Source organism: Crinia signifera, chromosome 3 (genome assembly GCF_055691185.1).
Source record: "Crinia signifera chromosome 3, ASM5569118v1, whole genome shotgun sequence".
NCBI classification, from domain to species: Eukaryota; Metazoa; Chordata; class Amphibia; order Anura; family Myobatrachidae; genus Crinia; species Crinia signifera.
This window is the reverse complement of record NC_139219.1, coordinates 135,584,066-135,608,406: the sequence shown is the minus strand read 5'-3', so window position 1 is coordinate 135,608,406 and position 24,341 is coordinate 135,584,066. Positions and strand designations below refer to the sequence as shown.

Below are 24,341 nucleotides of genomic sequence, written 5' to 3'. Positions count from 1 at the left end.
CGCTATCCTCTTAATGTTAAGTCATGGTCAATGTATACAAATTCTATAAAGACTCCTCACCCTTTTTTATGTGCTATATTTTTGCTTCACTTTACATATATTCAATAATCTTATTTTTAAAAAAAAAATAGTAAATTTCATGCTAATTGTTAATAAAATGTTTAAAAAAAAAAAAAAAAAAGCTAAATAATAGATCGCTTAGGATATTTTCATTTTTAGATTTTATTGACCACATAAGTAGACAATTACACTTAGCTGAGTGCAAGTTTCAAAACTTATTGGCTGTGCAGTGTATATGTGCTATTTTTGTTATCAATATTACATTTTCTTTTTTAATCTCTATTATCCTTGCGCTGCTTTACCTCTCAGGGGGGTATTCAATCTTCGGGTCACGGCAGACGAGCTTACTCGCCTGCCTTGACCCAGTCCCGTTCTCGGTCAGCTCGACCGAGAACATGCAGGCGGGATTCAATGTCCCGCCTGCAGCGGGACGAGAAGGGGGCGTGGCCGCGAGTTGCGGCCGGGAAGTGACGAGATACAGCTGGCAGCTCGTCACTTCCCGGGTGTTCTCGGCAGAACGAGCCCGACAGCTAGAGATGTCGGGCTCCTTCTGCCAGGAAACCCTGTTCAATACTGTCGGGGAAGACAGCATTGAATAGGGCCCGTTGAGCATCTCCCCCACTGGAGATGCTCGACGGCGATTGAATATCCCCCTAAATCTCTTTACGCTTTCAAGTTGAAAAGTTATCCTATTGAATAGGAGAAAAAGGTATCCACTGACTGAATAAATTAATACATTATTTATTTAGTTTTTATATATCTGTAAAGTTACATGAGGGAAATACTATCACATTTATCATGTTAAAAATAGCTTTACCCCATGCCAAATATTAAAGCTGCTAAATATAAGCTTTCTATATAGGCTAAGATTCAAAAGTTGAATAATGCCAAAAATGCTCTAGGCAGTTGGGAAATAGTTACCAAACCGGTTTGTCGAAAAAGAATTGTAAAATACCTTGAAAATTATGTTACGATTTTGCGAAGTTTAAAAAGATTTACCAATGTTTCAAGCAGTACCAATTGTACAGTTTTGAGCCCTTTTAAACATTTTCGTGCCTATTGAAGGATGTTCAAGCTGGTTCAAATATTTTTTTAAGGTGAATAAATGCAATTATCCAATATCACTGATTGTCATTTCTGATAATGATAACAGATTGATATGGACTGGTGTTAGGACAGAAGTTAAGAACAAATAGATTGTTGGTAGCCAGAGCCACTAATGTCCACAGTCTAAAAAACAAGGTTTCCATTGACATTTTCAAACCTGAATTAAATAAAACAAAAATAAACACCCCAGACAAATGGTTCCAAACCAAATCACACACTCTTGATACTGAGCATTATTGTCATTCGTTTTTTGTTGATGTACAATACTTAGACTTTATGGTGATGTTTAACCCTTTGAGTGCCAAGGTTGCTGTGAGATATCCTCAAAATATCTGCTAAAAATTCCAAAATTGCTCACAGCGACTGTTCTTGTAGTATAAATAAATACAAATACAGCCAAGTCAATTAGTTGGTCTAGTTAAATATTGCACCCAAAAAAAAACAGTCTCTGTGAGCGGAGCTGCCATATTTAATGGGTATTTGTGGATCTCTCAAACAACATTGGTACTCAAAGGTGTTAAGAATGGAACTACTTGAATTATATCACTTTAATGTCAAAACAACCGTTTGTTCAGCATATGAGAGTATAGATGAGTAGTTTAATGTCTTCCCATGCCAGTGTTTTAGCTGCAGGGTACAGTGATGCTTCTGTCAACATGCGTTCTCTAGGGCATGGAATTTATATATGTGCACAAAACCCCATGCATTGGTTTTGATTTTAAATCATTGTTGTGTCTTGGCAAACAATTCTCACATGTTTTGATTTAGGTTTTGGATCTGGATTTCTGTAAAAAAATAATTAAAAAGCTAAAATCATGTAATTAGGACCTGTATTTATTTGTACAGTATTATTAACATAAATAACAATAATTTTCCATACATTTTGACAACAGAATGGCTCACAATATTGTTTTCACCAATATTGCCCAAAGGCTACAGCGAGCTGGCTAAACTACAGTAAGCAACAGAGCAGATGCCGAAACCAATGGCAGTTTCAAATAATTAAGCACATCTTAAGGGGCAGACTGGAAGGGTCAAGTGGTTCCTATCTGTCCAGAAATTCTATTTTTCTATCTATGAAACATAATGGCACATAAGTGGCAGACAGGATGGCAGTTTAATAAAATATCTGTCTCTACAGAATGCTTTATTAATCAAGAAATAATAGCCTAAAAGAGAAAGTCTAGTAAATATTATGATATATTATGAAAGCACTATTCCAAGCAGCAAATCACAGGCTTCAGGTCAATACAAGTTATTGGTTGAAGGTGAGGAATTGGTAAAAGCAAAAGTAAATTGGGAACATGTACAAATAATTGTAAAAAATAAAAACTCAAGTATCCAAATGTGAGTTTACAAACACAATGATTTCAACGAGAAATAACAGGCCTCAGGCCAATATAGGCAAATGGAGATGGAGCAACTGGCTAGCAGTCTGTTTGAAACAGCTCACTGTTAAGGCGCCTGCCTCTTCTATACATACAGTATGAAGTGATTTAAGTGGAGTGGATATCGGGAGAGACAGGGACAGTCCTTATTACACAGTGACCCTGTGGATTGACCTATTTTGCATTTCCCTATCTCTGATTTAAACTGATACTACTTGTAAGTATATGTCGCTATGCCTGATGTGCTTCCTTTGTGGATTTATTTTTGTTTTTTTGTTATTGGCTTTATTTGTCTTCCTTGTCTCCCCCACACACACACACGCTTTAAAAAAATATATTTTAGTACATACTTTGTTCTCTATTTGTTAAACAATCTTGAACTCTCTGTTCACTGTAACATTGACTGTATGTTATGCCATTTCTATTGCTTTGTTCAATACAAATATATTGAGAAAAAAATATATATATAGCTTCTCTGTGATCCCCGGCACTCCAATGCCCCCAATAGGGTGTTTTGCTCCAGTGCCTTCCAGTGAGGGCGAACCCACTTGTGATACCAACAAACTGCAGGCGGCACTCAGAGACTGGTAGTAACGTGGTAAACTAGTGAAAATTTATTCAACATTTCGGGGCTCGTTATCCTGATGAAGGGGCCCGAAACATTGATTACATTTTCCCCAGTTCACCATGTTACTACTAGTCTCCGAGTGCCACCTGCAGTTTGTTGGTATATATATATATATATATATATATATATATATATATATATATACACACAGTATAAAAAAAACATGCACTTAAGAGATAATGACAGTCTCTGAAGTGGGTGAAGTGCTTGGTTTGTTTGGGCCTCACAAAATAAAAAAATGTTGCTGGTTTGGTTAAACTAAACTACAGTACAATACTGTGTGTTTAAGGCTAATAGTGTTAAGCATCCTCACAATTATCATCCTAATCATCTGCACCACTTTCATGACTGTTGTTGATATAATCATCATCACCACCTCACAATATTAGCTCTTCCACACTGGAACCCATCATTATTCTATGTTTGCAATCCACTTATTCCATCTACCTCCTGCAACTCTCTATGTCCTATTACAGTTACAGCCCACAATCTCTCCCTACACTTTCCTATGTGAAATGTTTGGTTGATCATGGAGGAGGTATATGCAATAAAAAACACACAAGATCTGTTATGCCCATTTTCATCCTTTTTGGAAACCAAAAGTGTTTTTAGATTTCAGCAATATGCAACTTATATTTAATTAGGTTTTTACATCTATTTATTTAAAAGGCAAAAAAGGAGAATTGCAACTTGGCAGGTAGCTTCTCCTTAGGTTCCAGGTGCTTACTAAGAACTGGTTTAGCAAATGTCATTGTCCATATGCATAGGCGTGCGCAGCACATTTTATTAGGGGGTGCACTGTCAAAGCGGTGTGCCTAGCACCACCTATTGGGCATGTCTAACATCGCCATTGGGTCTGTCTAACATCGCCAATCAGACGTGCACTCACTACAATATAAAAAGTCTCTTAGCCACACCATTATATCCTGCCTATTTCAGTTTAATCTTCTAATTACGCTGTATAACAGTACATGCAAATAATGTCAAAATCATATCTGGATAACACAGATATGTAGTCATATGACAATGGTGTAATACAATTAATAATGCAAAACACACATCATTGATTGATGGGTGCTTATTTTAATGGAATACAGGTCTAAAAATCAAAAGTCTTTGGTAAAATGTATTACTAGCAGCAATAAGTGTGGGGGTGAGGGCACAGCATTAGGGGGTGCCTGTGCACCCTTAACACTCAATGTGCGCACACCTATGTCCATATGCAAACAATGTGTATGTACACTGTATGTATGTATACAGTATATGTAGGTTCTAGCATAACTCCAGAATGCCTGCAGCAATTACTGTAACACCAAAATTGTAACACATATGACTTAAAATCTGGAAACAAACACTGCAGGGTAACATATCCCTAGCAACCCTAGGGGTGGGGCAGCAGCACAGAGTATATCAGGAGACAGCATAACTACAGAATGCATGGATCAATTTACAACAAACTTGGTACATATATGACTTACAATCTGGGAACAAACACTGTCAGGGTAATACACCCCTAGCATACCTAGGGGTGAGAAATCAAAACAGAATATTTAAGCAGACAGCATAACTCTGGATTGGCTGTAGCAATTTACAACCAACACACAGAGTTATATAGTGTCCTCCATCAGCACAGAGTATATCAAGAGATGCCTAATGTGCTGCGCTATATATGAAACTGTACATAAATAGATAATTTCATAGGGGCACTGTTCTAATTTACCATCTTCATCCTGTAGCAAAGAATAATAATAATATATCTTTTTATTATCATCAAATGCCCACATACAATTTAATGAAATTCGAATGTGAACAGTACAGAATAAAAAGACAATAAAAGAAAGCAACATCAGAATACAGGATTATGCATGAATTCAGCTATTCCCACTAGGTATTTAAAGGACGAATTGCCACTGGGAAAAAAACTCTCTCTATATTGTTTTGTTCTACACAGAATTGAACGCTATCTCTTGTTTAACCCCTTCCTGACAGAGCCAGTTTTTGCGTTCCTGACAGAGCCCTTTTTTTCAAATCTGACATGTATCACTTAAGTGGGGATAACTTTTTTTTGCTTTTACTTATCCCAGTGATTTTGAGATTGTTTTTTCGTGACACATTGTACTTCAAATTAGTGGTAAATTTGGGTCGATACAGTCTGTGTTTTTTTGTGAAAAATACCAAAATGTCGTGAAAAAATTGAAAATTTTGCAATTTGCAAAATGTTAAATTTTCTGCTTGTGAGACAAATAATCATACCACTCAAAATAGTTAATAACTAACATAGACCATATGTCTACTTTATGTTTCCATCATTATTTCAACTTCTTTTTAATTTTTTGGACACTAGGAGGCTTACAATATGAATAGCAAATTCTCAAATTTTCAAGAAAATTTCAAACACTGATTTTTTTAGGGACCAGTTCAGTTCTGATGTGACTTTGAGGGACTTGTATGTGAGACACCCCCATAAATGATACCATTTAAAAAACTGCACCCCTCACAGTATTCAAAACAGCATTTTGGAAGTTTGTTAACCCTTTAGGTGTTTCACAGGAATTAAAACAAAGTGTAGGTGAAATTTCAAAATTTCATTTTTTTTGCAGATTTGCAATTTTAATACATTTTTCTAAGGAAAACAGTACATTTTACTAGAGAAATGTGACTAAAAATTGATTCCCCCAATTCTTTTGTTTTCATAAATATCCTATATGTGGCCCTAGTGTGCACGTTGACCAAACCACAGGCTTCATAATAGAAGGAGCACCTACTTGATTTTGGAGCCTCCTTTTTATGAGATTATTTTTTAGGCACCATGTAGGTTTCTAGGCACCATAAGATGCTAAAATTTAGGAACCCCCCCACAAGTGACCCCATTTTGAAAACTACACCCCTCAGGGAATTCATCTAGGGGTATAGTGTACATTTCAAACCCCCAGGGGTTTCACCAATTGTTGTACAACTGGGCAGTGAAAATGAAAAATTAAATTTTTTACACAAAAATGCAGTTCTGGCTCAAAATTTTTCATTTTCAGAAGGTATGAAGGAGAAAAAGCACCCCAAAATCTGTGCCCCAATTTCTCCCGAGTACGGCAATGCCTCACATGTGACCAAAAAATACCATTTGGGTGCATGGCAGGACTCAGAAAGGAAGGAGTGATTTTTGGATTTTGCAGCTCAGATTCTGGTGGAATGTTGGTGGGTGCTATGTTGCATTAGCAAGACCCCCCAAGCACCAATACAGTGGAACCCCCCCACAAGTGACCCCATTTTGCAAACTACACCCCTCAGGGAATTCATCTAGGGGTATAGCGTACATTTCAAACCCCCAGGGGTTTCACCAATTTTGATACAACTGGGCAGTGAAAATGAAAAATTACATTTTTTTACACAAAAATGCAGTTCTGGCTCAAAATTTTTCATTTTCATAAGGTATGAAGGAGAAAAAGCACCCCAAAATCTGTGCCCCAATTTCTCCCGAGTATGGCAATGCCTCATATGTGACCAAAAAATACCAGTTGGGTGCATGGCAGGACTCAGAAGGGAAGGAGTGATTTTTGGTGGTGGAATGTTGGTGGGTGCTATGTCGCATTAGCAAGACCCCCAAAGCACCAATACAGTGGAACCCCCCTACAAGTGACCCCATTTTGCAAACTACACCCCTCAGGGAATTCATCTAGGGGTATAGTGTACATTTCAAACCCCCAGGGGTTTCACCAATTTTGATACAACTGGGCTGTGCAAATGAAAAATTACATTTTTTTACACAAAAATGCAGTTCTGGCTCAAAATTTTTCATTTTCAGAAGGTATGAAGGAGAAAAAGTACCCCAAAATCTGTGCCCCAATTTCTCCCGAGTACGGCAATGCCTCACATGTGACCAAAAAATACCATTTGGGTGCATGGCAGGACTCAGAAAGGAAGGAGTGATTTTTGGATTTTGCAGCTCAGATTCTGGTGGAATGTTGGTGGGTGCTATGTTGCATTAGCAAGACCCCCCAAGCACCAATACAGTGGAACCCCCCCACAAGTGACCCCATTTTGCAAACTACACCCCTCAGGGAATTCATCTAGGGGTATAGTGTACATTTCAAACCCCCAGGGGTTTCACCAATTTTGATACAACTGGGCAGTGAAAATGAAAAATTACATTTTTTTACACAAAAATGCAGTTCTGGCTCAAAATTTTTCATTTTCAGAAGGTATGAAGGAGAAAAAGCACCCCAAAATCTGTGCCCCAATTTCTCCCGAGTATGGCAATGCCTCATATGTGACCAAAAAATACCAGTTGGGTGCATGGCAGGACTCAGAAGGGAAGGAGTGATTTTTGGTGGTGGAATGTTGGTGGGTGCTATGTCGCATTAGCAAGACCCCCAAAGCACCAATACAGTGGAACCCCCCCACAAGTGACCCCATTTTGCAAACTACACCCCTCAGGGAATTCATCTAGGGGTATAGTGTACATTTCAAACCCCCAGGGGTTTCACCAATTTTGATACAACTGGTGAGGGAAAATGAAAAATTACATTTTTTTACACAAAAATGCAGTTCTGGCTCAAAATTTTTCATTTTCAGAAGGTATGAAGGAGAAAAAGCACCCCAAAATCTGTGCCCCAATTTCTCCCGAGTACGGCAATGCCTCACATGTGACCAAAAAATACCAGTTGGGTGCATGGCAGGACTCAGAAGGGAAGGAGTGATTTTTGGATTTTGCGGCTCAGATTCTGGTGGAATGAATGGTGGGTGCTATGTGGCATTAGCAAGACCCCCGAAGCACGGTGAAATGATGAACCTAAAAATCCATAGATGTGTGGTATATTTTAAAACACTCCTTTATACATAGGCCGGGTTTGTCGGGGCAAGTGTCACACTGGAAAATAGTTTGCATTCTTATTCCCTTTTTATAGCAAACTTTGCACCATTTTTGTGTCCTGCCCTTTTTTCCAGTGGAGGGGATTTCATCAGGAAAATGCTGCCCTGGTACAATACGGGGGCCAGTACTAGAAGTACTGGGGCCCTCTGCCTGCTGGTTCCCAAATACTAGGCCCTTTATGACTTCCTCTTGAAAGTGCATAAATGTCCCCCTCTGGCCGGTAGAACGGAATAGCACGTAAGCGTTATACAGTGCCATCTGGATGATATACACGGCCAGCTTCTTGTACCAGATTTTTGTTTTCCGCAGGGCACTGTACGGCTTCAGTACCTGATCTGAAAGATCCACTCCGCCCATGTACCTATTGTAATCCAGGATACAATTAGGTTTGGAGGTGTGGGTACTGGTACCTCGTACAGGGACGGAGGTGGTACTGTCTCCGTGAATTGTTGTCAGTATAAGGACATCCCTCTTGTCCTTATATTTGACCAACAACATATTTTCGGTGCATATTCCCCTGCTTTCACCCCTTCTCATTACTTGGGCAATGTGCGTTTTTGGGAGGCCTCTTTGGTTCTTGCGCACAGTACCGCAAGCTGCTGTACCTCTTGAACCAAGGGCCTTAAACAGGGGGATGCTGGTGTAAAAGTTATCCACATAGAGGGGATAACCTTTATCCAGGAAGGGGTGCACTAAATCCCAGACAATTTTTCCACTAACACCTACGAGGGAGGGGGGGCATTCTGGCGGTTCAATTCTTGAATCCTTCCCTTCATATACCCTAAACCTGTGGGTGTACCCTGAGGTGCTTTCACACAGCTTATACATTTTTATGCCATACCTTGCCCTCTTACTGGGAAGGTACTGGCGGAATTTAACCCTTCCTTTAAAATGTATAAGGGACTCGTCTATGCAAATGAATTTATCTGGGATGTACATCTCTTCAAATTTGGCACTGAAATGATCAATGACCGGCCTGACTTTGAATAGCCGGTCAAAGGTGGGATCATCTCTGGGTGGGCACTGTGCATTATCGTTGTAATGCAAAAATTTAAGGATCGTCTCAAATCGAGCCCGGGGCATGGCCATACGGTAAAATGGGGTGCTGTACAGAACATCTGTACTCCAATATTGCCTAATTTCTGGCTTTTTTACTATGCCCATATGAAACACCAGACCCCAAAACGTCATCATCTCTACTGCATCTACAGGGGTCCACCTAGCAAATGATGACGTGGGGTTTTGAGCAATAAACTGCTGGGCATATAAATTAGTTTGGTCCACCATTAAATTTATAAAATCATCAGAGAAAAATAATTTGAAAAAGTCAATTTCTCTGAGACCTGTGGAATCAAATTGGATTCCTGGCATGGCCAAAAACTCAGGAACCTGGGGCTCAAAATTGTCTGGTGGTGGGGTCCATACGAGATCAATTATTGGGGGGGGGGTCTCAGCTGCTCTACGGGGGCGTCTTTGAGGGGGTCCCTCATCACTAGAGGAGGAAGAGGAGCTTAAGATGAATCCTTCAAATTCCCCGCTTGCCTCACTGGCTGTGTCAGAATCAGAGGCAAGCATGGCATATGCCTCCTCCGCTGAATACATTCTTCTGGATGACTGGGATGACATTTGGGATGACATTTGGGATGCCATTTTTATTTTTGTGTTACTGGTAGTGAAATGTTTCAACACGTGTATAGTGTAGGGGGGGTACAAACTTTATTTCAACCCGGGGGGTATGTAGTGTGTAGTGTGTATGTAGTGCAGAAAAAAACCCAATTAAAAAAAAAAAAAATTGAAGGGGTTAAAAAAAAAAAAAAAGCTCCTGCGCCAAAAATTGAGCACAGATGTTGGTCAGTAACGTCCGTCACTGAACAGCGCTCAAAGGCAACAGGAATTTGATAAAAAAAAAAAAAATAGATCAACCCTGTGCCGAAAAAGCTGATCAGTGATGTACGTCACTGATCAGCGCACAGTGGCCACAGGACACCCACAAAATCACAGTGTGTGTAAAAAAAAATTAAAAAAAGACCCACAGCAGCCTCAAAAAAAAAAAAGGTGATCAGTGATGCAACACTGATTACCAGTGAGGGGCAGCAGGTGCACAACCTTTGGTGCAACTGGCAGCAACTGACAGGTATATATATATAAAAAAAAAACCCTGCGCCCCCAAAAAGTTGCTGATCAGCACAGATATACTGATCAGCACAAAAGGGGGGGTAGCAGACACAAAATATACACTCTCTATCACTCTCTGTCACTATCTCTCTCTATCTCTCTCTATCTCTCACTATCTATCACTATCTATCACTATCTATCACTATCTATCACTCTAGGACACTGCAGCAGCAGCACTGACAGTTATATGTATAAAAAAAAACCTGCACCCCCAAAAAGGGGGGGTAGCAGACACAAAATATACACTCTCTATCACTCTCTGTCACTATCTCTCTCTATCTCTCTATCTCTCACTATCTATCACTATCTATCACTATCTATCACTCTATGACACTGCAGCAGCAGCACTGACAGTTATATATATAAAAAAAAAACCTGCACCCCCAAAAAGGGGGGGTAGCAGACACAAATCTCTCTATCTCTCACTATCTATCACTATCTATCACTATCTATCACTCTATGACACTGCAGCAGCAGCACTGACAGTTATTTATATATAAAAAAACCCTGCACCCCCAAAAAGGGGGGGTAGCAGACACAAAATATAGCTCTCTCTGTCACTATCTCTCTATCTCTCTCTATCTCTCTCTCTATCTCTCTATCTCTCTATCACACTGCAGCAGCAGCAGGAAGTCCCAAGAAGTCAGATCCAGGAAGCGTCCAGCACGCTACAAGCAGTGATCAGGTAATCAGGTAAGGTATTTGCAAGGATCAGGTAAGTATTAGCAAGGATCAGGTCAGTATCACGGCAGATAGGCACGGTGACCGCTCTGCACGCTATTCCAGACCGGAATGGCGTCTGCAGCGCAGTCACCGTTAGTTTAAATGTCGCGCCTTGGCTGTGATTGGTCCGTGGGTCCCACGGACCAATCACAGCCTTGGGGGCAGGTGGGGTGAGGGTGGGGTGAGGTGTCATCGTCACCGATGACCCCCTCATCCCCCCTGACGCCCGGCGGTGATTGACACCTGTGTTACCGAGCGTCTGATTCGCTGGTAACACAGGAAAACGCTGTGAATGGCTGTTCACGCAGGGACATGCAGGGACATGTCTGCTGTCAGGGACAGCAGACATCGTCCCTCTGTCACTGCGTCTCGAGACGCAGTGACAGTTTAAAGTCATGACGTACATTTATGCCATGTGTCGGGAAGTACATCCCGTCCATGACGTAAATGTACGTCAAATGTCGGGAAGCGGTTAAGGGTAGTACAGAGAACAGTTCTCCACTAGAGTGAAAAGGATCCCTAAGAATACTTTTTGTCTTTGAGAGAAGCTGATTTTCATATATGTATTGGATACTTGGTAATTCAACCCCAATTATTTTGCTTGCCAGTGATACCACCCTCTGAAGAGATTTTCTATCAGCGGCAGAGTCAAACCATGCTAAAACACTGTAGGTGAGAACACTCTTGATAACACTAGAGTAGAATTAAACCAAAGTTCTCTTACACATATCAGCCGAACGTAGTTTCCTCAAAAAAAAAAAAACCCGCTGGTGAGCCTTTTTTGTAACAATATTTATATGAGTACTCCATAGAAGGTCTTTTGACATATTTGTAGCCCAAAATGTAAAAGATTCAACTGTCTCCACTTTTTTAGAACCAATGGGCAGTATGAATCTTTATGGGATTTCCTAAAATCTACAATCATTTCTCTGGTCTTTTTCACATTTAGAACCAGGCAGATGTCCCTACTCCAGGACTCCAGTCTGGATATTTCCAGCCTGTAATCTGATTAGTAATCATTGACAATAAGACCCACTATAGAAATATAATCTGCAAATTTAACAATTTGAACAGATTTATAGCTTGAGGAGCAATCATAAGTAAACAGGGAATACAACAGAGGGCTCAAGACGCACCCCTGTGGGACCCCTGTGCTAACTATCAATTCACCGGATACTTGGTCTTTTATTCTAACAACCTGTGGCCTACAGTATTTGAGAAAAAATCCAAAATCCATCTACACATGAACCCACTTAAACCAATGATAAAAAATTTTGCTCACTAAAGATGATGGAACTACCGTATTAGAAGCCGAGCTATAATCTACAAATAAAACTCGAGCAAAGGATCCCTTTAATTCAAGGTGGGCAAGAGTTCGATGTAGTAAAGTGAGCGCCGCGTCATCCGTAGATCTATTTGCCTTATAGGCAAACAGAAAAGGGTCGAGGCAAGGTGGGCTGCATTTCTTAATGTTTACTAAAACCATCCTTTCAAATGCTTTCATAATTAGAGATGTTAAAGCAATCGGGCAATACTCATTCAGGCTATCAGCCTTACCTTTTTTAGGGACTGGGGTAAAAATTTTGGATTTAAAACACTTAGGCACACAGCATGCACTAAGAGACAAACTAAAAATAAAAGTAAAAATTCCAGCAAGCTGTGCTGCACACTTTTGTAAAACATTCCCCTGGATCCCATCGGGGCCAGGGGCCTTCCCTAGAAAAACACTATCTAACAGACTCCTCCTCCAGTTCTAGGAATTCCCATCCTCTAGATTTTCTACCCAAAAGGACAATGGCATGACTGGGCTGTCAAAACTATCGTGGGACGTGTAATTTTTATTTATTTTATAATCAGTAATGTTTTGGATACCTTTGCAAAGAGATTTAACGTCATTGTCCTGGGAAAATGTGTTTTCTAATTTTACAGAAAAGGCCTTTTTTGCCCTAACAATTCCCTTTTTAGTCTTAAACGGGCAGCCGTAAAGATAGTCAAATCACCAGATGTAAAAGCATTGTCCCTCTCTACTAGAAGGGAGTGAACTTCTTTGTTTATCCAGAGTTTGTCCTTAGGAAATGAACATATCTGCTTATTAACAGTCACACTGTCAATACTACAGTTCAGATACCCTAAAACCATGGTTGTCAGAGTGTCAATGTTCACTAGATTATTAATGTCTGTGGACTCTTCAATAAATAAGTCCCAGTCTGTAAACGCTAACCAATTTAATCATAGCACCCTCTGGCCAGACAGTAATGACGGATCTTGTTGGCTTAACACGTCTAGCAAGGGAAACATAAGTTGGAATTAAAAAAAAGGGACACATGGTCCGAATGACCAATATTTGCCTCTCTAAAAGAGCGTTATGCGTCCTTGATGTTACAGTATACGTGGTCAAGGACACGTGTCAGGCTTTTACCATATTGATAAAACCGAGGTAAAATTGACTTCAACTGGGCCTGATTAAAATCCCCTGCTACTAAGAAGATCCCATTCACAAATTTTGATTCTAGATCAGTAATAGCTGAGTGTAATTATACCTACAGCAGACTCCACATGGGCCTGCAGGAGGGGATATACACAGCAACAACAATTACTACTGAGAATTCCCTCGGCAAGAAGAATGGATGACATTTAACAACTGCAAACAGATGAGCAAAATGAATTAACTAAACTAGCATCAGTGCACCATTTATCGTTAACATATACACATAGTCCTCCTCCTTTTGATTTGCCAGAGTTGTACGTTCTGTCAGCTATAAACAAGGACCTTGTAAGTTGAACCGCAGAGTCCAGAACAGGGTCATTTAGCCAGGTCTCAGAGCATATAAAAAAAGAGCAGGATTTAAGCAAATACTGCCTTGCTAGCCTTGCCTGGATTTCGTCCATTTTGTTTGGAAGAAAGCTGACATTAGCTGTGAATAAACTAGGTAATGCTGACCAATAAGGGCACAGGCAGAGTCTTACCCTGATGCCTGATCTCTTCCCCCATTTTTGTATCTGTTCCCTCCTGGGCCTGCATCTCCAACTTGAAGCAGATTACCTCCAGGGGAACCCAAAACTCCCCCTCCCTGCTGAGAATGACCCGACTGACCAGAATCCCCAGTACCTCCATGCTCTCCTGCCATGCTCCCACAGGCGACCTCTAGACCATGCAGGCCCACGTAGCCTCCTTCAGGGCCCGATGTTCCCCAACACCTCCAGGGGACAGGCCACGGGATTTTGCAGCAGTCCTCAGCACCGACAGGCCATGAGAATCTCCAGCAGGCCTCAGCGCCATCCGGCTCAATAGGTCTCCCGGCCGGGAATACTCAAAAGCACCCTCTACGGCCTCCAGCCCAGCGTCTGGGACTTCAGCAGCAGCATTCACAGTGCCGCATGGAGGATTCCATCCTGGGAGGCCGTACCGCATCATCGGGTCGGCGCCAATGTCATGCAGGCCATGGGAAGGGTGGAAGAGAGCCGGGTCCAGACCAGGACAGGCGAGGCTGGCGAAACGGAGGGCAAGCAGGTAGTCCACGGGTAAGAGAAGGCCTCCTCCTATACAAAGGGCCACTAGAATCAGTGATAAACAGCCACAGCGTGTGCACATGCCGCCATCTTTTTTGTTTAGAATGGGTATTGTGCTAGTTTATTAATAAAACTGGAAATACAGTAGATGACTGAATCTGAGGCTATAATATTGGGACATAATTTCACCCTACATATCCCTCATTTAGAAGCAGTCCATCTTCAACAAGTGAAAATTAGCTCTACTAGCTCATTCTAACATACTTTTATAGAAATGCAACATTTTTAATCCTGCTATGTAATATACTGAACATAATATACACAGATTGGGGGAAATTTACTTAAGGAAATTTGTAAAAGATAGGTGTATTTGTATCCAGAAATACACTTATTTTTGACATTTACTATCCCGAAAATACGGCAATTCGTATTCGTATTGATAGCACATCAATACGAATACGAATTGCCCTATTTTCGGGATAGTAAATGTCAAAAATAAGTGTATTTCTGGAAACAAATACACCTATTTTTACACCTATTTTTTACAAATTTCCTTTAGGAAATTTCCCCCAGAGAGTGGAGAAAACAGAAGCGTCATGATTGTCCAGTGATGAGCATTGCAATCAAACAAGAGAATAACTTTGATTTGTCCAAAATAAAATCTTTTGACAATAATGATTGTGGGAAATTCCATCAACAAATTTGTATTGCTAACTCTGATATACCGGAGACAATCAAGCCAGAGGCTGATTTAGCTTTCTACACAGATGGCAACTACTACAACATATACAGATGGCAACTGCAACATACAGAATCTGATGAGCTACAGTAATAGAAGCATGCACTCTAGTAGGTGATAGCAAGGAAGTGGATGCTGACAAATTACAACAATACTCTTTGCTTAATTTTCAGAGCTCAATGCATTTGTTTGTGCACCATGGCACTTTGGAGTTTTCGGTACTTGTTTCCTAGCACGGCCACCACGATTTCTATCGTGGTGGTCGTGTCGGAAAAAATCATGTCGGTCGCGTCGGGTGCATACCAAAACGCACACGACGCAACCGACGCGATGTACCCGATTTCTCCATAGGCTTCAATGTTAAAATAATTTAACATTGAAGCCTATGGAGAAATCGGGTACATCGTGTCCATAGGCTTCAATGTTAAATTATTTTAACATTGAAGCCTATGGAGAAATCGGGTCCATCGTGTCCATAGGCTTCAATGTTAAATTTTATTAACATTGAAACTGAGTCCATTTAACATAGTAAAAAATGGTAAAAGGGCCAATATGGGCCATTTCTCATTGGGTATGGCCCTGTCATGTGTGTAAAAAATAATGGCCCCCCATTGTGGCCGCCACCCCCACGATTGACGCGAACCCGAAGCGTGGCGAGCGCAGCGAGCCCGCGAGGGGCGGCGGTGCGCGTCCTCCGACCTTTTCATTCCCCTACTATCCACGTCGGCGTGGAGTTGAGAATAGATTAGTGTGGCGAGCGCAGCGAGCCACCGAGCCCGAAGCGTGGCGAGCGCAGCGAGCCCCGCGAGGGGACGCTGATACCTTCACAGATCCCTGCGTCCCCTCGCGGGCTTCACAGGTATCAGCGTCCCCTCGCGGGGCTCGCTGCGCTCGCCACGCTTCGGGCGCGGTGGCTCGCTGCGCTCGCCACACTAATCTATTCTCAACTCCACGCCAACGTGGATAGTAGGGGAATGAAAAGGTCGGAGGACGCGCACCGCCGCCCCACGCGGGCTCGCTGCGCTCGCCACGCTTCGGGTTCACGTTAATCGTGGGGGTGGCGGGCACAATGGGGGGCCATTATTTTTTACACACATGACGGGGCCATAGCCAATAAGAAATGGCCCTTATTCGGCCTTTTCCCATTTTTTACTACTGTATGTTAAATGGACTCAGTTTCAATGTTAAAATAATTTAACATTGAAGCCTATGGACAAATTGGGTCCATTGCATAGGCTTCAATGTTAAATATTTTAACATTGAAGCCTATGGGGAAATCGTGGCCATCGCGTCGCATCGTGTGCCTTAAAGTTAAGGCACATGATGCCCGCGATTGTGGCCGTGATAAGAAACAAGTACCGAGTTTTCATATTCTTCCTCTTCCTATGTGGGTTTCCTCCAGCTACACCGGTTTCCTCCTACACTCCAAAATTATAATGGTACAGTAGGTCAGTTGGTTCCCAATAGACAACAGTGCAACTTTTTTAATCATACCAGTGTCACATACACAGTATCAAATGAAAGTTTCCTTGTGGGTCCAAGTCACATCTCGTTTCATTTTAAGCAAAAGATATGAAAAAAACCCTGACATTTGCAAAGTCTCAAGGGACATGGAGTGCCGAGCAGGACTATTTGGTCTATTTAGAACTGCATTAAAGATTTACATTATCAGGACTTGTATAAAAATTGTATGCATCTATAAACAAAACACAGCAGCACTTAACATGATAAAAAAGGGTATGGTAGCATCACAATGCATTGCTATCTGCATGATAAAGTCAAGGGACCTATTGCACCCAGGGCCAGTGCAAGGTTTTATGACACCCTAGGCAAAATTTCTGCCTAGTGCCCCCCCACCCCCCACCCACACACACACACACACACACACACATATCTCCAGATATATATATCTATATATATCCATATAGATATATATATATATATATATAGATATATTATCTATCTATCTATCTATCTATATATATATTATATCTATATATACAGTATACACAACCATGTACTACATAACTATTTATCACCTCCTCCCCAGCCACAGCAATTATCAGTTTTGTAAACCATAATAATACCCCAGGGAGCTCTGCAGCCAGTATCCGAGACCTGCACCACCAAAAGGCAGTAGGAACAACATCTTACTGCTGGCCTGGTTGGCAGGGGCAGTTCCTGCTTCCAGCTGCTGTCACTGCTGTCACCTTCAGGTAAATGGTGCCGCCGGCCAAGTCACCATTGCCGCTGGTGGAGAGGTGCTGGTCAATTCTGCTAGCGCTGCTCCTGCTGGTGGGGAGATGCTGGTTCCTTCTGCTAGCGCTGCTCCCGCTGGTGGGGAGACGCTGGGCCCGGCTTCTGCCGCTGATTAGTTAGCTGATTAGTTAGTGCTGCTGCAGTGCATGCACTGGTCCCCGCTTCTGCCGCTGGTTAATTAACGCCACTGCCGTGCATGCACTGGTCCCCGCTTCTGCCGCTGGTGGGGAGAAGCTGGTCCCCACTGCTGCCGCTGACTGGTTAGCGCTGCTGGTGAGGGGCGGGCAGCAGCAGCGGGGACCAGCGCCTCCATGGAAGTCCGGATACCGCATAAATGTATTAAATACTGATGCTGGGACTCAGAGAAAATATGCCACCAATATACTTAATTTAAATGTTGGGCAGACAAAGAGGCGCCCTCTAGCGGCCAGCGCCCTAGGTAGCTCCGGCCCTGATTGCACCAAGACATTATGTTCGGCATACAGTAGGATACATACAGATGGAGCGTCTCTCATTGTTTCTGCAAACTTGCCATGGTGAAGGTTTTGGTGGTCCACTTTCCTTCTTGAGCTCCAGTGAGCTAAGGTGCATGGGTGCATTACATGTAATACCCATGCATTACATATCGCCACCGCTGGGTGGCTAATGCTCCACCAATCTATAAGTGTATTTATATACCGATGGAACACCGCCAAGAGTGGGGCATGCTTACTATACAGCACGTATGAGTTGTGTGCCTAATTCCCATAAACATCGCTGTGGCTCCAACAGTACTATACAATACAAGCAAATGGGCGGTGTAGTTTCCTGGTCCCCTCTGCAATTAATAACTGCTGCCTGCAATTCACGTATCCGATACTGAATATTGTGAACACAAAACTCATTCTCATTCTCAGGGAATGGAATTACGGCTCTGTCTTTACATAGACTCATGAGCAGTGGCTGCTATCACCAGGTGGCATAGGACAGTGGATAACTGTGCCGCTCTATACGCTGGACAACTCTGTTTGATTACAGTGTCATTTTTTTTTGTATTCATTTTTTTTAATTGAAACATTTATGAAAGCTATATTTAATAAAACTAGGCACTCACACACAAAAACCCCTATTTTCATAAAAGCCTTTTAGTGCGCAAGTACCATAGAGCATGCCGTGTAATGTTTAGTACTATGCATTATGCACATGGTGTCTGTATAACACCTTTCCTCAGCAAGATCGACTGAATCCATTGCCTCCTCTGTGAAAAGTCTGCCGGGGAAGGGGGAAGGGAGGCGAGGGTTGGTGTGGGCTGAATACAGTACCGTCAACCCTAATCCACAATGGGAGTGTCTGAGATGCTGTAGCGACTCATGTTTCTGGAACTGCGCTACGGCTGCCTCTGAATGGGAGCACTCTCTACATACACATCACCAAGTGGAGTAGTCTCCATGCAGCAAGAACCACAGAATTTGTTACAGTCAGTAGCATTGGTGTAAAAGCATGCTAACATAGCATTGCTAAAGATTAACTCTACGGATAAATTAATATGAGTTTAAAGGTTCCTTTATCTGGTTAACGTCATGTGCACCCAAAGCGGTATGGTTAGGGGACTGGAGCTGCAGGTTGATCATTGGACTTGGAGGCAATTTACAGTGTTCACACTGGCTTTGTTCACAAATAGAGGGGAGGAGGGAAGAGGATAAGAGAAGTGGGAGTGACCAGCTAATATTAACCAGCATCTCATTAGGCTAAAAGACAGAAATGGGGAAGTTGTGCGAGCATCAAAGTACCATAGTTAATACGGCCAGTGAGCTATGTCAGTTGTCCGCCCCTCACACGTGCGTCATGGCCGCATTACCATGCGTACGCCCAGCGTATGCATAGGAACGTCCATGAAACACGGGGCATACACATATGGTAATGAGCCCAAACAGCCCTTCGCGCCCCTCTTCACCCCCTGCTCGGACGGTTCCGTAAGATCGTTCCGTAAGATCGTTCACTCCGTGTTTGGACCTGGGAGGCATTTGCACATGTGCAAATACCAAACATCGGCCATCTGACCGCACACGGAGCCATCCGACTCAATCAGAATAAGGGCCCATGTGCACTGCAGGGGGTCAGATGTAAAATGTGCAGAGATAATTAGATTTGGGTGAGTTATTTTGTTTCTGTGCAGGTAAAATACTGCTTTATTTTTACACTGCAATATAGATCTCACTTTAAAGTAAAACCCCATCAGAATCTAACTCTCTCTGCACAAGTAACATCTACCCCACCTGCAGTGCACATGGATTTGTCCAATTGAGATGGAATTTGCCAGAAGGAGTGAACCAGAATAACCCCCATAGAGAGGAACTTTTATCTCCCCCATTATACTTATAAAGATATCACTTCTAGCTGTAACTGTTACAGCACAGTACAAAAAAAGCTGTTCATGCTACTTAGTACACTTAGGCCCTTATTCTGGTTGGTGCGGCCAGAGCCGCACACGGGGCTCCGGCCGCACAAGCCAATCCCCGCCCACCCTACGGATCGCCACGGCCGTCCGTACACGGACGGCTGGCGATCCGCATAAAAATGGTGGAGGCGTACGCCTCCACCATGGTGGGAGCTGCCCCCTGCATTCGATGGTCGTCGACCATCGAAGGCAGGTCCGCACGCCGCGGCAGCTCCCGCAAGCTGAGACCACACGGACAATCGTCCGTGTGGTAGCTTGTATGGGGGCTGAAAGCTGACATCCGGCGACGTCAGCTTTCCGCCCCCATGAGTTGCGTCATGGCCTCATTACCATGCATACGCCCCGCGTTTGCATGGGAACGCCCATGAAACGCGGGGCGTACACATAGGGAAATGAGGGCATGATGCCTCTCACGCCCCTATACGCCCCCTTTGCGGCGGACTAAATACGTCTGCGGCGAAGGGGGCTGCACATGCGCAGATTCACCTCTGCGCATGTGCAGAGTAAAAACATCGGCGGTACGGCCGCACGCGGGCCGTACCGTCCGATTTAGAATAAGGGCCACCGTGCTGCTTAGTACACAAGTGTTATTTAGTACTCAAATAGGAAAAACTCTATGGAGGTTCTAAGCACAGTTCGGGTTATTTTGATTCACTCAGAAAGGCTCACTCTCTAATGGACAAAATCGTATGCAGGTGGGGCTGATGTAACATGTGCAGAGAGAGTTAGATTTGGGTGTTTTATTGTTTCTGTGCAGGGTAAATACTGGCAGCTTTATTTTTCCACTGCAATATAGATATCAGTTTGAAGTACACCCCCACTTAAATCTAACTGTCTCTGCACATGTTAAATCAGCCCCACCTGCAGTGCATATGGTTTTGTCCATTAGAGAGTGATTGTGCCTTTCCAAGTGAATCAGAATAAGCCCAAGTGTTTTGGCATCCAGGAACTTAGGGAGGAGCTTTTATATCTCCCCATTATACTTATAGGGATATAATTTATAGCTGTAACCGTTACAGTACAGTATAATAAAAGCTGTTTGTGCTACTTAATACTGAAATACGAGAAACTGATAACTGCAGCTCCATCTTTATTGTGCAGTATTTGTTACAGAGTCTGTAGCATTGGTGTAAAAGCATGCTACAATGAGCTTAAAGATTAATTTCTCTGTCTGGTTTTGGAGGTCCAATTGGCTCAGAACTGGGTTCGTATGGAAATGGAGATGTTTTGCAACCTAGGTATATGAACCCCATGTTTCTGAGATCCCCAAAGGTTAACTGCAAGTTTCAGATCCCATGGTTGGTCAGAATTAACGGGTCCATTCTAGTCAATGGGGAAAAATGTGTCCATTTTGCTCCCTAGAATATCCCGCTCTATGTTTTCTAGAGACTTGAGTCTGGTACCATATGAAAGACAAAGCTCTTGGCTTACAGAGCTTTCTGGTTATTAGTTTATGTGACATCAGGAAGGGAATCGGCAAGCAACTGTAGGTAGGGACCACTCCAATTGTCCTGCAGGAGTTTCTGGCTTTATCTGCCATCACTGGAATGTGGGGAGGCGGCAGTGAGGAATTCTGCTCTCTAGTGGGTCAGCTCCTGCTAGGTGCTCAGCTCCCTGTTTCACAGTAGGTGCCCCCAAACCTGGACAGCAGTGTGGGTAGAGGATCGGGTCGTCATTGCAGCCTCTGTGCCTTTGTCAGCAGCCCCTGTGTGTTTAAATAGTGTAATAAGATGCACCTTCAGCATTACCTTTAGACATGTAAAATCTATGCCGATGCTTACTGCATAAATGTGGGCTTCCACAAAGCCCAGGTTCATGCTCAGAAGCCATTTTGTTAACCTGCTCTGTGCTTGAGTCTGGCCTGCCAGTATAGTATGTCATTTATACTGTAGCATAACTCTGTGTTTAATTAGTGTAGAGTAATGAGTCACACACAGCAGTACCCTTACACAAGTGTTACCTATGCTATCAATAGCTCCATAGTTGTGGGCTCCCATGAAGCTCTGTCTGACACCTGGTAGCCATTTTGTTAACCCACTCTGCACTTAAGTCTGGCTTGCTTGTACTGTATGACATTCCTACTGTAGTGTATCTGTGTTTAACCAGTGTAGCTAAATGAGATGCACAGACAGCAGAGCCCTTATTCAAGTCGAATCTAAAGTATGGATCTGCAGTTGTCTTTGCTGCTTTCCCACCACAGCAACCCATCTTGGCATACTGCTGAAAATGGGACGTAAGAGCGTCTCACACGCACTCTTGCCCATTCTCAGTGAGTACTGGCAACTGACCTTTGTATCAAAAGGGTTAAGAAAAGCATCAGGAAAAGGAAGCCAGTGTGGTATATAAAAGAGGAATCAACTAGTGTAAAAGAAAAAAAGATGGCCTTTGGGACATACAAGCAGACTCAAAATAATAACGACAAAGAAGTGTATCTTGCCAGACGCAAGGAGGCTAAGAAATTGATCAGGCGTGCTGCCAAGGCACAAGCAGAGGAGAAAATGGCTGTCAGTAGATAAAGGAAGCAAACCTTTTTTAAGTATATAAGTGAAAGGAGAAAATCAAATGGAGGAATAATAAGACTGCGGACAGACACTGAGGATTTGGTGGAGGGAGACAAGGCAATTGCAGAGCATCTAAATAATCATTTTTGCTCCGTATTCACTATAGAAGGAGAAGGGAAGGGACCACAGTTAAGTTGTAAGAACATTCATAAAATTAAGGTAGATGGAAGTACATTTACTAGGGAGAAAGTCCTGACAGAACTTTCAAGACTGAAAGTGGATAAATCAATGGGGCCAGACGGAGTGCATCCAAGGGTACTAAAATAACTAAAAGATGTGTTGGTAGCACCATTAACAGATTTATTCAACCAGTCACTAGATGCAGGTGCAGTTCCAGAGGACTGGAAAAGAGCAAACGTAGTTCCACTGCAGAAAAGCAGAAGCAAAGAAGAAGCAAGTAACTACAGAACAGTGAGCCTTACATCAGCAGTAGGGAAATTAATGGAAACACTGTTAAAAGAAAGAATAGTGGAATATCTGAAATTAAACAATTTACAGGATCCAAAACAGCATGGTTTTACTGCAGGGAGATCATGCCAAACAAATCTTATTGACTTTTTTGACTCCGTGACCAAAATACTAGATGAAGGGGGGGGCGTAGATGTGGCATATCTAGACTTTAGTAAGGCATTTGACACTGTCTCACATTGCAGGCTGCTAATAAATTTGAAAGTGTGAGATTGGATTATAAAACAATTAAATGGATAAGAACCTGGTTGCAGGATAGGAAACAGACAGTTGTAGTAAATGGAGTGCATTCTTTGGAGGGACATGTTACCAGTGGAGTACCCCAGGGATCTGTACTTGGACCAGTGCTCTGTAATATCTTTGTTAGGGACATTGCAAATGGTAGTGAAGGGAAAAATGCCTTTTTGCAGATGACACAAAGATATGCAACAGAGTAGACAAACCAGGAGGGGTAAATCAAATGACTGATGATCTAGGTAAACTTGAGAATTGGTCAAGAGCATAGCAACTACAGTTTAATGCTAAAAAATGCAAAATTATGCACTTGGGACTCAAAAACCCAAAGGCTCAATATAGTATCAAGGGTACTTTAATGGAAACTACTGAGGAGGAAAGAGATCTTTCTATTTCAAGTGACTTAAAGGCAGGAAAGCAATGTAGCAAGGAAGGCTAGTCAGATGCTTGGTTACATAGGGAGAGGAACCAAGCATCTGATAGTGATGCTTGGTTTATCTTTGATAATTCACTATCATCAGGAAAGGTACCAAAAGACTGGAGAATAGCAGAGGTAGTGCCATTATTCAAAAAAGGAAAAAAGGAGGATCCCGCTAATTACAGACCTGTTAGTTTAACATCAATAGTGGGTAAACTATTTGAAGGATTTTTAAGAGATGGTATCCAGGAATATTTAGACCTTCATAGTTTACTCAGTAATATCCAGCATGGGTTCGTGAAAAATCGTTCATGCCAAACTAATCTACTTGGTTTTTATAAAGAGGTTAGCAAAAACCTTGATAATGGAAACGCTGTAGATGTGATTTTCCTAGATTTTGCTAAAGCCTTCGACACAGCACCACACAAGAGGTTGATAAATAAAATGGAGGACATGGGATTAGGGGCAAATATCTGTCACAGGGTTCGGTTCTTGGGCCCATTTTGTTTAACATTTTTAATAACGATATTGGGATGGGGTTACTCAGCAATGTATCCATCTTTGCGGATGATACAAAACTGAGCAGAGTTATTAAATCATCAGAAGTTGTCACCACGCTTCAAAATGATCTTGACAATCTAGATGAGTGGGCAAAAAAGTGGAAGATGAGGTTCAATGTGAACAAATGCAAGGTCCTGCACCTTGGGAGACATAACCAATGTGCTAGTTATAACCTAAGCGGTGATGAATTGGGTAAATCAGTACTC

General features: G+C 42.4%; 1 protein-coding gene across 1 annotated transcript in view; it reads right to left on the bottom strand.

Moving 5' to 3' along the window:
• The window catches only part of NMBR (neuromedin B receptor), a 257,863-nt gene that overhangs the window by 84,786 nt on the left and 148,736 nt on the right, over positions 1-24,341 (bottom strand). The window lies entirely within an intron of this gene.